Source organism: Miniopterus natalensis, chromosome 9, assembly GCF_054644295.1.
Source record: "Miniopterus natalensis isolate mMinNat1 chromosome 9, mMinNat1.hap1, whole genome shotgun sequence".
Taxonomy (NCBI): domain Eukaryota; kingdom Metazoa; phylum Chordata; class Mammalia; order Chiroptera; family Miniopteridae; genus Miniopterus; species Miniopterus natalensis.
The window spans coordinates 49,888,284-49,905,762 of NC_142089.1; positions in this window are offsets into that span (position 1 = coordinate 49,888,284).

Consider the following 17,479-nt stretch of genomic DNA (forward strand, 5'->3'; position numbering starts at 1 on the left):
AAGGTATTTTGTGCTGATGAAACAGAGTCAAAGAAATCTTCTATCTACTTAGTGTCAGAGAAACAAGGAATTTTAGAGCTGGAATTTCCTCAGAGACTACCTAGCTCAATCCCCTCACTTCATCCATGAGGAAATTTAAGGCCACAGAGGCAGAGCAATTGTCCTCAGTTTTAAGGCTATTGATGTCAGATAGAAAAAAAATTGGATGTACTATTTAAATGAGAACTTATAATAGCCCATACAGATAGGTATTATTGCCTCCTTCTATCTCTTAACCAGATAAACTGAGAGTTAAATGTGAATTTTAATGATAAGTCTGTATCATTTTCTTCTCTCAGCTACATTTGAAAGTATCAAGTATCTAAAATATAAAAGTCAATTTCTGAAAATCCTTTTCTGATATGGGAGATAGCGACTCATACATGAATAACGTGCCCTGAAGACCAGTCCATAAAGTATAGTCCCACAGATACTAAATTTTGTACTAAGGTGCCATAAGGCACTGCAAGAAACTCAGAGAACCACTGTGAAATATTTTAACATCTTTAAGTATTTTTCTACTTAATATCTGTGTAATAACATGTAAATTACTACCTTGAGGTAAGTTCACAGTTTTAATATTAGATTGTTACTTACTTCTTGATGATGTCATATTTTTGTAAAGCTGGGATTTTGGCAATTGTGATAAAAAAAATCTTATCAATAAATAATGTTTAAGAGAGAATTAAGATGGTTGTATCAGATCAGATTATACTGCTTAATTGTACAGTATTCAGCAGGCAAAAACATTCCACTTATGTAATCTTATTTAAATATAAAATAGCATTATGTTTTCTTTTAATTTCTATCTATTTCTTTTTCAAATGCTTATTAAGCTATTGGACCTAACTACTTAATAAATGAAACTGTTAGGTATTTTTTTGGCCTTAGAATGCCATGAAACAATTATTGAAACACCAAGTGTACCATCAACCTAAAAAGTTTGAAAACCACATATCAGTCAAATCTCTTAAGACAAGGCAAAAATTAAACCAGACTTTGTGAAGCAAATGGAATTAAAAAGTCAGACTCTTTAGTTGCAGCATTAAAATATTAAGCATAGCAATTAAATTTCTGATAGAAAATTCACCAAGATTCATGCTTATTACTAAGTTTGACAGTTGAAGAGACAGAAAAAAATAAAGAACAGGGCAGTTTCCCTTTCACGTCTACCTGATCTGCTCAAAAACTTAATGTGCAGAATACAACTTTGGAAATTTAGGGGGAATAAAGAAGAGGCCGCTATAGCCAGGAGGGAAAAGAGAATGCTTAGGATTTGCCTAAGAATTAAAACGAAGGGAGACAGACTGGAAGAAGGAAAGCTGCAAAGGATGTCAGTTGGGAAGAGTAGAAAATAGCATGCACTTGGAGGGACACTGGAATGCCGAATAATATATATATTCCTGGTCAGCTTTATCTAGTGTTTATCTCAGGGAAAGAGGTTGAAACAGGCAGACATCAAAGTCCACTTTTATGGCCACAGTACATGTGCTCTCCTAACGTCTATATAGTCCCAGATACATTGATTACAGCAATCATCTATCAGCAGCAAATCTTTAAACATACATGATAATATAAGACCTTCAAACATTAGGTGCTCATTACATAACAACATTGCATCTTTTATAGGTGAATCCTTCTCTGTATAATTTTAATTGAGAGCACCCGATCATTTTTAAACAAAGATTTATAAAAGAGCAAAAGCAGCAGTTTAACATGCTATTTCTAAAAAATGACAGTAACTTGGGAAAAGAAAACTAAGGGTGTGTGTGTGTGTGTGTGTGTGTGTGTGTGTGTAAGAAACCTAAAGGCTTCCTATGGCATGTTTAGCTGATTCAGCAATATCATTACCATCTCTTTGTCAATTTAGTCCCAGAATACATTTTTCTTAGACATTTTAGTTGGATGTTGTTAAAAGGTTACTGTAACAGTATTCATTTATAAATAATTAATGGCCTAATAAAGAGTCCTGGATTTGACTATATAACCATTGAATAAATAAGAACAAGGAAATTTTGTAGAAATACAACTTGGTTTTCATAACAGAATGAGAGCTAGTTTTTTAGTTTGATCGTTGGCTTTATGAAAATGCTTCTTCCTTTTTATTTTGTGCTCCCTAATTTAATTGCTATGAGGAAGTAGCTGAAAGGTAAAAAACACAGAGCGCCCTTCGTGAATTAATATACATTTAAATTATACTAAGGTTTTGTAAACTATGAATTACCTGGTTCAGATTAAGCTCACAGGTAATTATTTAATATTCTTATTTAGCACTGATTTGTCTTTGTGGAGTTGACTTATAAATTAGGCTTGTAACTGGGCAGAGTTAGACAGCCAACATTCTGAGACTAACAAGGGTAAAATGTGCAAAGAAAACCCTGAAGTCCTCTGAGATAAGAAGCAGAGAGAGAAAAATCTTGGTTCTGGGTTATTTTTGTTTAACTAGACTAGCAACAGCAAGTATGACAAGCACTGAGTAGCCCACAAATTTGAAAACTGATTCACTTCTATAATCTTGCCTTCCTAGCTTCATGACACCTATTTTCTTTTTATTTCTAAGACATGAAGAACAGATATTTGAATGGCAACATTTTAAAGTTTGTGCATTATATGCAATAACTGTCCAATGGCACTCGTTTTGATTTTTGTGTAATTTTTTGATGTCACCCCCACCCCCACCATTTTCTTTACCTATTTTGTCTTTTAAAAAGTATTCTCTGAGGTTATAACAAATTTCCTCAATCCTGCTAATGATGTTAGCTATCTTATCAGTGGCTGAGGCAATAATAATAATAATAAAATTAAATTAACACTAAAAATAAACAGCGCTAGTCAGTGTGGGTCAGTGATTAGAGCATCAGTCCCATGCATGAAAGGGTCATGGGTTTGATTCCCAGTAAAGGTCAAGGACCTAGGTTGCAGGTTTGATCCCAGCCCTGGTCCAGGCACATGCAGGAGGCAATCAATCAATCTCTCTCTCTCTCTCTCTCTCTCTTTCTCCCTCCCTCCACTTCCACTCTCTCTAAAAATCAATGGAGAAAATATCCTTGGGTGAGGATTGGCAAAAAGAAACAAACAAACAACAACAAAAAACACACAAAAAAACCACAAACAGACAAAATCCTGCACAATATGTGTCCCAGCAGCAGAAAAAATGGCATAACAAATAAAATGTGTAAGTCCACACAAAATGTATGGTTCAACAAGAAGGAATTTAATTGCCCTCCAAACTCCATGAAATTGGAAGTCAAGCTGTCAGTCATTTCTAAGAAATGATTTAAAGTTACATGGTGGAAAGAACAAAAGAACTATGTAGAATTTTATTCTGGATTCGATATATTTTTGGAGTCTGTATGTTGCAAAACATTTTACATTAAGAAGTTAGGCTACAGCTACTATGCACTCATCCAAGGCAATCACTCCAGACCCTTCAGGTGCCCTGTTGAAAATGGGCTTATTTCATGGTGCTCTAAAATTAACCAAAATTCCTGTTGAAAGTTGGACAGACTTGAGTAATGTGAATTGATATTAATGCTTTATAACAAACAAGGGAATATATTATAGTCTTGCACATAGATTCCAAGAATTAACCAACAAAACTTTATAAAATTCTCCTTCAATTATGAGAGAAACTGATGTGTATTTTTTATCTCTCTATCTAAATTGCAAATTATTGTAAAATATTAGTGTTCAGAGGATATATGTTTATTTGTAAGATAATAATGGAGCCTTTGGCATCCATTTATAAGTTCGAATTAATTTTGCAGGTAAGTCTTTAAAAGATACTCTACTACCCATACAGAATTGTCTCCAACCATTCTTCCCCTGGGGCTTTGAAGAACTGCTTGTTAATGAATTAGACTGTTTACATCCACCATTACTTTGTTACTGAAAAGCTTTTCCTACTGTTGCATGGAAATCCACAAACTCTCCATCCGCAAACACAGAGTTTCAGATGCTACAGGTATAAATCTGCTATTTTTTTAAACTTTATTCTAGAAATTATCAATAATTTTATTGGACTAAAACATAAATTCAAGGCAGCATTCTTAGAATTTGAGCAATATAAGTGCATTTTAGTGAACATGGTTTGGAGAGACACTCCATTCCATTTATTCAACATTTTCCTCTTCTTTCCCTGCCTAAAATCCAGATGTTATGTTATTAATAATCTACAAATAAAACTAGATATTGGAACTGACATTTGAGATTGAAAAATAGATGAGAAAGGTTGTTATTATATGGTGACAAATATAACTTATAAGTCACTAAAAAGCTGAATACTTCAGTTTTTCTTTTCTTTCTTTTTAAATATTTAGAGACATATCAGAAGATTCCATACAATCATCGTGGGAAACCCACCTGTAAAATTAAAATGACTAAATGTCTTCTACAGCTATAATTATAAGTTAAAATGTTTTTGTCATTTGAATAAAAAATACTTATGTGTAAAATTTAGATTCCAAACTTACAAAATAATTTAAAAGTACCTTTGTGAGGAACAATTATAATTGTTAATTCCTACCAGTGTGCCAAGTTCTCCTGTTTTTATGTCTTTTCATATTTATCCCAGATTCATTCCTGACCATAAGGTTATACCAGAGACATTTTTGTGAATTTTTATTATTTTACCTCAAATATTTTAAGGCTACCTAGAGGATGAGTGAAAAGGAAGCTTCCTTTTTCCCCAAAAGAAATATCAGAACTGAAATGTAGAACAAAATATTTTTCACTTTTGTCTTTGCTTACATTAAACTTATAATTTGAAAGGTCTATTACTTAAAATCAAATAAGTCATAAAAATATACTAAATTGATAAATCCACACAATGCATCTTTTGAGGGAGTTACAGAGACAGGAAGAATGACCACAGTACTAAATTCTTAACTAAAATTAGTATGTTTTGGATTAATTATTACCTGGAAAATATTATTCACCGTCTAGATATATACCATAAACCAGAAAACTGGCTAGAGCCCTGGCAGGGTTGCTCAGTTGGTTGGAGCATAGTCCCATTACAAAAAGGCTTGGGTTCAATTCCCGGTCGGGGCACATACCCAGGTTACAGGCTCCATCCCAGTCAGGCACATATGGGAGACAACCGCTCGAGGTTTCTCTCTAATTCTCTCTCCGCTCCTCCCTCTCTAGAAATCAATAAAAACATAACCTTGGGTGAGGACTGAAAAAAAACCAACTGGCTAGAAATTAGATTTTCAAATGTCACTTAATAGTAAATATGAAGTGGAGTTTGGAGTGGTTTAGAACTACTGAACAGGCTCAGAATGGCCACCCTAATGAATTAAGGTGCGGTGCACACTTATTGTTGTTTTTATGACCTGCATAAGACTCTCATACATTGAAATGTCTGCTCACAGGAAATAAGTTGCTACTGTATTTCCAAATTCTTTGAAAATTATATTCATTTAAATCAGCTAGTATCTTTGCAGATTGCTGCTTTCTCAGTTTAATGCATATAAATTGGTAGCTAATTTGTAGATTACTTACAATTTTCTAATTCGATGCTAAGGCAGATATGATTTTATGCATTTTCCCTACACTCTCCCCCTTCCATAAAGTTTTTATCCAATCCCATCCACTACCCTCTGATTAATACAATGCAGTTGGCTTACCAAAGCACAGTGAAGGGAGAGATGGATTAACATGTCAACTAAAATTGACAATTGGATGTCTAGTATTAGTTTGGTATAATTCCATGGGGTTTCGGGACTTCTAGGTGAATACTTTGAGTCAGAAAAAAAGCGTCTTAGTAAAGGAATATAATTGCCCTGTGTTTCAAAGATTTCTGCATAGTGATAAAATGCTATGTTAAAGGCTAAAAACATTCATTGTTATCCCAATGTGTTATTTAGATATGTTTAAACCTAATATTATGTAGTGAATATGTTATATTCCTACACTCACTCATTTCCCAGTATGGAAGGAGGCAGGGGAAGAGAGACACTTTGTAAATACACAGACCAATATAAAATATCTGACAGATAGGATTATGAACTTCAGTGGGCTGTGTGTCTTTAAGCAGCCCTGGAGAATTCTGGCTGCATTTCCCTCACAATTAGCACTGTGAGGAAAGAATTCAAAATAAAAAATAAAACATATTAGTAGTCCTTGAACAAAGGAATCATAAGTAGAAACTCACATCTAATATTTTCTACCTAAGTGATTCGCAGGCTGATGTTTCCTTTTCTACAGTTCACTTACCTGAAAATTTAGATCAAGAAAGTGTACAACAAAAGATAATTCTGAGAGTAAATTAATTGGTGATGGTACAAAACCAGAGTAGTCACATATAAATTCAACAGAAATTGCTAAAAAATACAAAGTGATCAGAGAATATACTAGCAAAAGTCAGTGAATATGTACAGAATTCTTTTACAGAAGCTACTGCTAGCAACCAGAAATTATATTCTACAAAGAAAACCTGGGTTACCCTTTGTGCTGACACAAGAGACTGAACTCAGGGAAACTGCATTCCTTAGCTCCTACTATCCTTCAGGAGAGGCAACAACACTGCATTCAGGCTCTGAGGCTAAGGCACTATGTACATGGTTTTAGAAATCATTTCCAGCCAGATTTTTTCAAAGACTGCATTTAAAGAAATCTGCTGGGAGCAATGACAGTCAAAATTGTTCCTACCGAGATATGTGATTATTTGCAGAAGTGTGGTGGAGGCAACCAGCACAAATGAAAATGAAGGGTTTGAACTGCCCTGGTAGTTTGCTGCCTCGATTATATGTTCTTTCTATCATCAGATGGTCAACATATTCACAGAGAACATGGATGAACAGTTGGTTGTGACAAAATTGTAGACTGACCCTTCTAGCTGGCTTCTAATTTGACTTCTAAGATAAAGATGAAGAAAATAACTCTAAAGAATAAGCTCTAATTATGATGAGGGAAAATTATTCTTAAGTTGAAGCATAAGTGTTCTCTTTTTTTGAAATAAGCATTATTTCCTCCAAATAATTTGTGGCCCTAGAACTTTTCTTTATAAGCTTTTCTTTTCTCCAGAAAAAAAAAAAAAAATCCTTTCATGTAAGAGGTTAAAAATGGCCCATAGATTTCAATAATTCATAGCAAGAAGTTATTTAGTTATTTATTTATTTTAAATGTTTTTATTGATTTTAGAGAGAAAGGAAGGGAAAAAGAGAAAGAAACCTGGATGTGAGACTCGTCAATCAGATGCCTCTTGTACGCACCCCAAACCCAAAACCTGGGTATATGCCCTGACTGGGCATTGAACCCTTGACCCTTTGGTGCACTGGGTGACTCTCCAACCAACCAAGCCACACTGGCCAGGGCACCCTTATGGACATTTTTAACCACCGTATTTGAGAATAAAGATTCTGAGCTATGTCTACCTTTGCTTTTTCCAAACAACACATAAAATTTCTATGAAATCTACCTGATAAATATCTTTAAATAACATTAAACTGCACAGTCTTTATAATTTCTCTTTGGTAAAGAGAAACTTTATTCATTTAAATATACATTAATCCTTTCAACAAAAAAATGTCTAAGCAGCTAATTTGAGTTAGGTATTCTGCCCCGCACAGGGAAGAAGGATGAACTTATTCAACTCACCCTTCCTACAAGTAGCTCACATTGCTGCTGGGGAGAAAGACGTGGGTACTAATAGACACGATAGCGTGTGAACACAGATGTAATTATAGCCGACAATATGGTGATAGGAAATAGTTAAATGGTAAAAGCAGAGGCTGCTGTGGCAGAGAGGTGCGGAATAGTTCTTCTCCCCAAGGATGCCTAAGAGAGCATCCCCACACTCTGGGAGTGCCTCTCCCTTCTGAAAAGAAAGGCTCTTTTCTCTTTCTGAAGAGTGGTAAAGAGCAGCATGAAAAGAAATTAAAAGTAGCTGTCCATCCAAAGATATAACTGATGAGAGGCATAAATACAGCTCAAACAAACAAACAAACAAACAAACAAACAAACAAAAACCCCAGCAGAATGCCTCAGAGCCCTGCTAATGATAACAGCCTTCATAATCCAATAAAAAGAAATTGGAATTTTACAATATGTTTCAGAAAAGTGACTCCTATAATATACAGTGACTGGAAACTCTGCATTTAACCCCTTAGCAATAGTGATGCAGGAACTGGGAACAATCTTTAATTAACATTAAGAACTCCAATACAAAAATTAGAATACTGCTCTAGTTTAGATAGTAGAGCAAGTACCATATATCTATATCTATATCTATATCTATATATATATATATATATATATATATATATATATATTTTTTTTTTTTTTTTAAAGAAAGACTACTATTGTTTAAAAAAGGAACACTCCAAATAAAATCAGGTCAAAGGTAATTTCATTAGACACACAACTAGCCTCAAAGATGAAATGAGGAGGAATTGGAAAATAATTTGAGAACTCTGCTATTTAATATTTATTGTTTGCTACATATAATAATGCTTGAATAAGGAATTGATATATGCAAAGTGTATTTCATAGTATGTGTTTAATCAATTTGTTATTCCTTTTTTAAAACATATTTTTCTGAATTAATTTATTTTTTTATTATTCATATGGATAGAAAGCTGAACATGGTAAACCCTAGTTTTTGGCGTCCTACATGGGAAAAACAAATATCCAAGAAAATACTCTGTAGCATTGCTGGCTAGAATAAACAACTGGAAACAGCCTAAATATCTGTAAAAATAATAAACAACTTATGGCTACCTATGCAAACATTACAGTTTTAAGGTATAGGGTTTAAGATAAGGTAAAAATGTTTAACATATATCTAATCTGATGTAGAGAGGACCACGACTGAATAAAATCAAGCTGCATATTAAAAAAAATACAATTTTTATTTAAAAAATCTAGCTGGCTTTCTATAGATCAGAGGGTATATAGAAAAAAGAACTCTGAAAGAATGTGCATCAAGTTTTTTAAAAGAGTTTACTTCTAAATTAGTCATCTGAGGTCAATGAATAGCTTTCTACTTTCTCTACATAGTTTCTGTCTACCTTAATTGTCTAAATCTTTAATTTTTATGTCCTTCCTACATATGCATGTTATGTCTTAAGTTTAAAGGCTATTTACTAAAATGAAATAAAATACATGTAATCTCCAGATTGAACCGAATAGATGTGAAGAATCTCCTAAAGCACATTGCTTAACCATGGTTATCCCCACCACCTGAGCTATTTCTCACACTCCATAAAGATAAGCCAAGGAGAGTGTGAGAGTGCAAACAAGAGAGTAGCCAACTTGGAACAGTTAGCTGGTAGATGAAGTGGAACAGGGCAGAGAAGGGTCAGGGAATCAGAGATGAACTCTCAGAGGAGAAAACTTTCTAAAAAGGGAATTAGAGTCTGAGTTGAGCTCACCCAGCAGAGAAGGTTGGAAAACACATTCCAAGCCGATTAAATAGTACTAAAAAGAGCATGGAGGTGTGAAACTTCATGATGTGTTCAGAGAACAGTGAACAATATAACTGCATAATAGGGTGGGTGGAGAGCGTAATGAAAGAGAAGTCAGGAAAAGCATAGCAGATTAGGATCAGATTGTAGATGTGTGAAGGGTCCCAGGTGCCATTTTATAGACTTGGAACGCTTTTTAAGCAAGGCAGACACTATCAGACTTATATTTTTGAAGGTTATGCTACTGGCAAGCAGGAAAAAATAACACTCGAGCGGGAAATGTTCCTAGATTTTAAAACATTTTTATTTCAAGATGAGGAGGCCTTTTTGGAGGAGATGTTCAGTAAAGGATGGAGGCAATATGTCCCAGGCTTGGATGGAAATGTTTTTAAGCATATGTTTTATCATTAATATCATGCAACATATGCTCAAATCCTATATACGGCACATTCTTGGCTTATCACCAAAAATATTTATTAAGAACCCACCTGCATATAAAATTATAGCAGAGTCTAAATCCCTTGCAAATGTCAAATATATGTTTTAATTTGTGTGCTGCATAGTAGCCTCCTCCAATACTGTCTTGCCTCTCAAGAATATCACATATATTAAACTCCATTGTACATTCACAAAGACAGTTTATTTTTAAGAATTTTCTATACAATTCAATTCAATAAGATTGTGTGTTGTGGAGGCAGAGGTGAAAAGATGTATAGAAAATAGAGAATACATTTTCTAGTTAATGGAAAGTTATAATGTAAGTGAAGAGAGGGGGAAAAAAGGAATCTTATATAAGCGAAATGGTTGGTTCCTAAGGCAACATTTAAGCACATGTGTGACGATGAAGCACGTGCTGTGAAAGTACAGAAGAAATTCTTGGTTAGAAAAAGATCACCATGAGGTGGTTAGAGATGGAGGTGAGTTTATTTATTGCTTTCACTAATAAAATATATCTAAAAGTGGTAACAATTTTAAAAAGCAGAAAACGTAGAACGGCCTTTCGACTGCTCTCAGGATTTCCAGCTCAATGTGACCTTGAAAAATCATTAAACTTTAGCATTGAACACTTAGTACAATTCAGAAATAGAAAATTGTTTCCAAACCCTGTGTGGCTTAGCTTAAATTTAATTGATTTCTTGTATTTAAAACACAATAGAATTTCAAATAAGTTGCACTTGTTTCACTTATATTTTCCATTTATCAACATGCCTTAAGAAAGTACATTCAGGGCAGAATAAGAGCCAGAATATTGGCGGAGATGAACCATACAAGATACAGAGGTAGACAAAAACATCCTCCCTAATTGTACTGTTCTGCTTATTGACACATCTCCTCTTTTGCCTGTTGTATTGAGTACTCCTCACTTTGTTGACCTAGTATTTATGAGTAAGGTATAATGCTATACATATGTTTAAAAAGTACACAGTTATGGTCCCAAAATACACCTGTGCCTACAAGGATCCTGCAGGTTAATGTCTTCTGCTAGGGAAAGTGGCCTCATTTGCATTGACTTTCAATGAGTTCCTGCAGGCAAACACCTGAAGCCAATCATCTGCAGATCCCTGCCCAGGGCATAGGTGTGCTATCAGACAACCTATATACTCTGTCTATAGTGTTTACTCTCATATGCTATGTATAATTTAAAGTTTGACCCATTGAGTCAATGGATGGTGACTGCACACCTTTGTAGAAACTGATTTGCATTTGGAATGGGTACCGTGTGCTCAGTGATGAAATAAAGTTGATGATGGAAAAGGTGCTTGGTCTCTAAGGAAAGAAATAATATGTGATAGAATATGAAGAAGTTATAAATATAGAAGCAATGAGGTAAAAACAAATTGAAAGATAGTTGCAGTGTCAATAATATAGGGAATTTAGAGAAAAACAAAAATGTTTGATGTACAGAGGTGTACATTATCATTGTTTCCCAATAATAGGAAATTTAAGTATTGCTTTGTATCACTTATTGTTTCCCATAAATGTTTTGAAAATTTTCTCAGCTAAGTCACAAAAAATTTATTCAGGCATACATTTATTCCACATTATTTATTGAGTGTTTACTATGCAATAAGCTGAGGGAAGTATGTTCCTGATACAAAAATAAGTAAGAAACTTATTGGAGAGACATAATGAACAAAAATAAAATAACCAAAGTACGATGTGACTGGCTTCTATCTTACAAACCTATTGTATTTTTCATAGTTTACTAGAGAAAGTGATTTCTTCTTTGCCACCTCCTTTTTTTTTTTTTTAATTTAAATATGATGTAGGGTTTAATGATTTACACCTTAAACTACCATTCTTCCCTATGTGCCCTCTTTCCCTAAGTAATCTCAATCACTCCCTCGATTTTTAAGGGTCATCAATACACTGGTGACTCACAACCTCCAAATACATGTATCCAACTATCTAGCTGACATTTCCACCCAAATGCCTAGTAGGCATCTCAAGGTTATCATGGCTAAAACATAACTCTTTATATATGACCCTCCACACACAACTTGCTCCTGCCATAGTCAAACACATTCATCCAGTTGCTCACAACGAATACGTATCTTTTGCTCTTATCTTCTCCTTATATGCCCAATATATCAGCAAGTACTATAACCTCTAATTTTAAAATTATCTTAAATTTAAAGTTCCCATAGCATTCACTGTTCTCACTTTAGTGTAAGCCGCCATCATCTTTCATGCATCTACTTCAACAATCTCCCAACTGGGCCCCCTGACTTCCGTCCCTGACCCTTTAATCTATTCCCCACTTGGCAGCAAAGTGACCTTTCTAAATCCTCACACAAACTATATCATCTCCTGTTCTAAAATTTCCAACGGCTTCCAGTCACACCGAGTTTAAATTCAGTGCCACGACCTTACAATGCTCTACTTCATCTGGCTTCTGCCTCCCTCTCAGAACCCATCTCTCACTTCTGCCCTCCTCATCACTTTGGCTTTTACTGATCTTTTCTTTTTGTGCCAAGTTAGAAGCCTTACTTTTCTTCCTACCTTTGCCAGGTATATTCTTCCCATAGATGTCCCAGGGCTCACTCCACCATTCCTTTTGGAAATTTTCTGAACTTTCTCCTCAGGAGGCCTCCTTGACCACCAACCTAAGAAAACCCACTCAAGTCCTCTACCCTGCATGAGTTTTCTTCATGTAACACTTCCTCGAACTTAAAATTATATTTATTTGAATATTTTTATTGCCTCTTCCAAAGACAGTAAACTTCATAAAGGCAAAAAATGTGTTTCTTATTTTCACTGCTGTTTCCCTAAGCTGAGAAATGTCCTTGGAACACAGGGAGCACCCAATAAATATTTTTGGAGTACATAAATGAAAGAGGAGTTGGCACATGAGTTTCACCATGAAGGATAAATAAAACTATTTCCTGGGTAAAGGGCACCCCAGAAGTGGACGGTGAGCATAAGCGTGGAAGTGCCAAGAGCACAGGGCATTCACAAAAGGTTAATAGTTCTCTGTGGGCACAGCATTCCTGAACTCATGACAAACATTCAGATAATTGTGTAAATTTCATTCACACATGGACTCTGAACCAAAGAAAAAGAAGCAAATGAATATAGTTAAAACTTGATTGTGATCCTTTATAATGTTCCATTTATTCTGGCAATCTGTAAAATCAATGTTATTACAGCACAAGGAAAGCAATTCCATCAAACCATTAATGAAGTGCACTCTCTTTCCAGTGTTCATAATTTGTCTCTAAATGTCATTGAGAGTATCATGATGCTTATGTAAAGGTGAGACCAAAATCCCCAGGTAATCCTTGTGCCAACAAATGCAGGCTTGGCCAGGGACACTTGTATTTAAGACTCGTCACATTCTGTGGCTTAGTCTCTTCATCTCTCTGGCTGCATGAAGCCTCACCTCAAACAGAGCCACCTGATGTTGTCTTGTTACATGCCAGGCGAATCTGTCTACTGCTGTCAAAATCGGGACTGGGTAGAGCTGCGTTGTAGCATGTTAATATTCTACTGTCCACCAATTTGAATTTACTTCATAGCAACTCCTTTACCCTCGATTACCGGGAACTCTACAGTCATCCATTCCTAGTAGTATTTATTAGAAGCATAATAAACAGGATTCAGAGTTTAGAATGCCTAGTTTCTCACAGCTTGTGAATCATTTCATCTTCCTTTCTGGTTTCAAATATGGTTTATGAATGAATTTGATCTAACTGTTTGGAAACAAAGGACATGATCTGTCAAGACGTAGTTTGACAATTATCTGGACATGCTTTTTGGGGGGGTTACATTTAAAGCAACAGCCATGAAGGGTTGATGTGACTATCTAGAGTCCTATGCACCAAGCTCACAGCTTAACAATGTTAAAATTAATATGCCAGGCTGCATCCTAAGGAAGAAATGACTCCTAGAGTAGACAGATATTTAGAAAAATATTAATTTTGAGAATAATAAATTCTGCCACAGCAGATAACTTGCCTTTCTCATTTGCTGCTATATTTCTAGCACCTAGCTTGTCTTAAAGGAAGTTTTTAATATGTTAATTAATCTCCGTTCTCCCCATTAGGCAATCAACTTTTTGAGGGTAGAGCCTTTGTCTAAAATAAAGTTTAGACAATCACAGCACTATTCAAGATAACTCCCTGTAATGATGAAAATATTCTATAAAATTCTGCACTATGTGGCTAGTAAGAATATAAAATGTAGCTAGTGCAAATAAAAAACTAATTTTCTTAATTTTAAAAATGTTATTTTATATATAAAGGGCCACATATGACTAATGTATCCTGTATTAGCACAGATATACACTACTCAGACTAATATAACCTTTTATCTTTTAGTGTGCAATATGTGTATTTTAAATTGTCACTAAATCCTTTCATTACTTGAAACATTCACAAACATAAAACAGAAGAGAGACCCTCTGGAAATGACTATGCCTATTTATGGGTAATACATGTGGATAAGATTTTTTAATTTTCCCAAAGGGTTTGCTTAAATTTCCCGTTAACAACAATACTCCTTGCTATCCACAAGAACCTATTGAAATGGAAATCATAAATCTTTAAGTTAGTACAAAATAAAGTCATTAATAAAATCATTAAACTGTCAAAACTCCTCCATTACAAAGCATTTGAGCCAAACAACATATGCCTAATATCTCCTCTCTTCATTGCTGTGTGAAGAAGATGGCAAGGAGATTGTAATTTTCCTTCTTGATATAGAGAGAATACTATCACAGACACATGAGTGGTGATGTGTTTCTACTTTCTTCTATGAATTCATTCTGTTAAGCTAAAGAGAAAGAGGAAGGGCTGTTTTTTAGCCTACTCCAATTTTCATTAAGCTGGGAATGAAGAGAGTATGTTTATTAAGTTGCTATTTTCTCACAGAGTCTGTTACAGCTGAACAAACTGGCCCCCACCCTCCGCCCATGGACAAGTCCATATTAAACAAAAGTTATGACCTATTCTCCGTGAGTTCTCTCTGCCCTTTGCTGTAAAATTCCACTTACTTTCTACTTTCACCCTGGGTCACGAAGAATTTTTATTGGAAAGCTAAGTAAAACCCAAAGTGTCCATGAACAGCTTTGAAAGTCTGCCACTTTGTGTGAAAAAATAATCAAGACTTCCTGGGATCACTTTGGAGAACTATACTGTTTCACTTCTGTGGCAAAGGCTACTCTGATGAATTTTACCTTTATGAAAAAAAAAAAAAAAGAAAAAAAAGAACATTTAAACTATGTATAGACATCAGATGACAGGATATTTAGTGATTTTTTGCTTAACCAGATACTTAACAGTCACACTACAGACAACAGACCTGAAGCATGTGCCAGTTAGATCACCACCCTTTATAAACAAATGTTAATTAGGACTTTGACTTTTGTTTTACTAAATAGGAGTGAAATGTCAGCACTGACCTCTAAATACAGTGGTTTTAAATATTTTTCTTAATAATTTTATATTTTTAAAAGTTTCATTTATATACATAAGCAGCTTCTATGCCACAGAAATTATTGCAGTATGGAACAGTACTGTCTAAAAGAATTTGGATCAATTAAATAATTCTCAATATTTCACCCCGGGTCTTTGCCAAATTTATGATTTCCACTAACACCTCAATGTGTGATCCCCAAACTCTAGCCTTGGCTTTTTCACTAAGTTCTATTCCAAAACATCACTAGATGATGAGCTCCTTAAAAAAAGGACCATCTCAAGTCACTGCCCCAGGAGAATGCTCACGGTCAAGTTACAGTACATACAAGAACTAGTGATTGAATTTTAACTGCTCTCTGAAAAGTGACACCTAAAACAATCACCTTCTTATGCCAAATTGTTTCTCTTCCATTTTAATTTTTGTTAGGGCTATACCTTCTTAGTCACCTGTGTTAACAATCTTGAGGTTATCTTTAATTCGATGACTATCTTCTTTCCCTTTGCCAGACAGATGTGGGATTCTGTTGATCTTTAACAAAATTGAGTCCTGTCTCCCACTTAACATACCATCTCATTTCCCTTGTTAAAATTCTATTTTAGGCCTTCGTTAGTGCTATGGCCTGTATTATGCCCCCTCCGCTGATTCATATGTTGCAACCCTGACCTCCAATGTAACTGTATTTGGAGAAATGACCTATAAAAGAAGGTAAGTAAAGTTAACGGTTCATAAGCATTGGCCCTTATTTAAGAAAAGACACTAGAGCATGTTCTAACTTACATGCTCCAGTGCTTGCCTGCTCTCTCAGAGAAAAAAGAAGTCCTGTGAGCACACAGAAAGATAGCAGCAGCCTACAAACCAGGAAGAGCGCCCTCACCAGACATTGACCATACTTGCACTCTGCTCTCAGACTTCCAGCCTCCAGAACTGTGAGAAGATAAATGTCTTTTTTTTAATATGCTTTTCTTTTTTTAGTTTCAACCTAAGGTTAAAACTTAGATTATTTTCTAATATATGCAAGCAATGCTATAAATTTCCTTCTAAGCACTGCTTTCCTGTAGCCCATAAATGTTGATAAGTTGTGTTTTCATTTTTTTTACTTTAAAATACTTTAAACTTTCTCTTGACATTTCTTTTTTAACCCATATGTTATTTAAAAATGTGTTATTTAATCATTACTTATTTTTGAATTTTCCAGTTATCTTTCTTTTTGTTGATTTCTAGTTTAAAATTACTGTGGTACTAGAGCAACCATTGCATAATTTCTATACTTTTAAATTTCTTGTTATGTTTAATAGACCACAGTGTGACCAATCTTGGTGAATGTTCCATGTGAGCTTCACAAGAAAGTGTATTCTGCTGTTGCTGAATGAAATATTCTATAGATGTCCATTATATTCAGTTGACTGATGGTGTGATTGAGTTCAGCTATGTCCTTATTGATTTTCCATCCATTACTGACAGAGGGGTGTTAAAATTTCCAGCTACAAGAGTAGATTCATCCATTTCTTGTTTCAGTTTTATCTCACTTATTTTGCTGCTTTCTTGTTAGGCTCATACACATGAAAGACTATCATGATATTTTGGTGAAGTCACACCTTCATGATTATGTAACGCCTCTCCTTATCCTTGGTAACTGCTTGATTTATAGTCTACTATATCTGAAATTAATATATCTACTCCTACTTTCTATTAATTAGTATATCAGTTTATATATTTCTCATCCATTTACTTATTAATTTTTTTAAATTTATTTTTATTGTTGACACTATTACAGATGCCCCTATCCCCTTCCCAACCAGCCCCCACCTCCTCTTTCCTCTGGCCATCACAACACCGTTTTTTGTGTCTACGGGTTATGTTCTTTGGCTAATCTCTTCAACTTCAACTTCTTTCATCTAGGTCCCATACCCCCTCTCATCTGGCAGCTGTCAGTCTGTTCCATGTATTCATGCCTCTGTTTCTATTTTGTTCATTAGTTTATTTTGTTCATTAGATTACACATATAAGTGAGGTCATATGATATTTGTCTTTCTCTGACTGGCTTATTTGACTTAGCATAATAATCTCTAGGTCCATCCATGCTGTCACAAAAAGTTAAGAGTTCCTTCTTT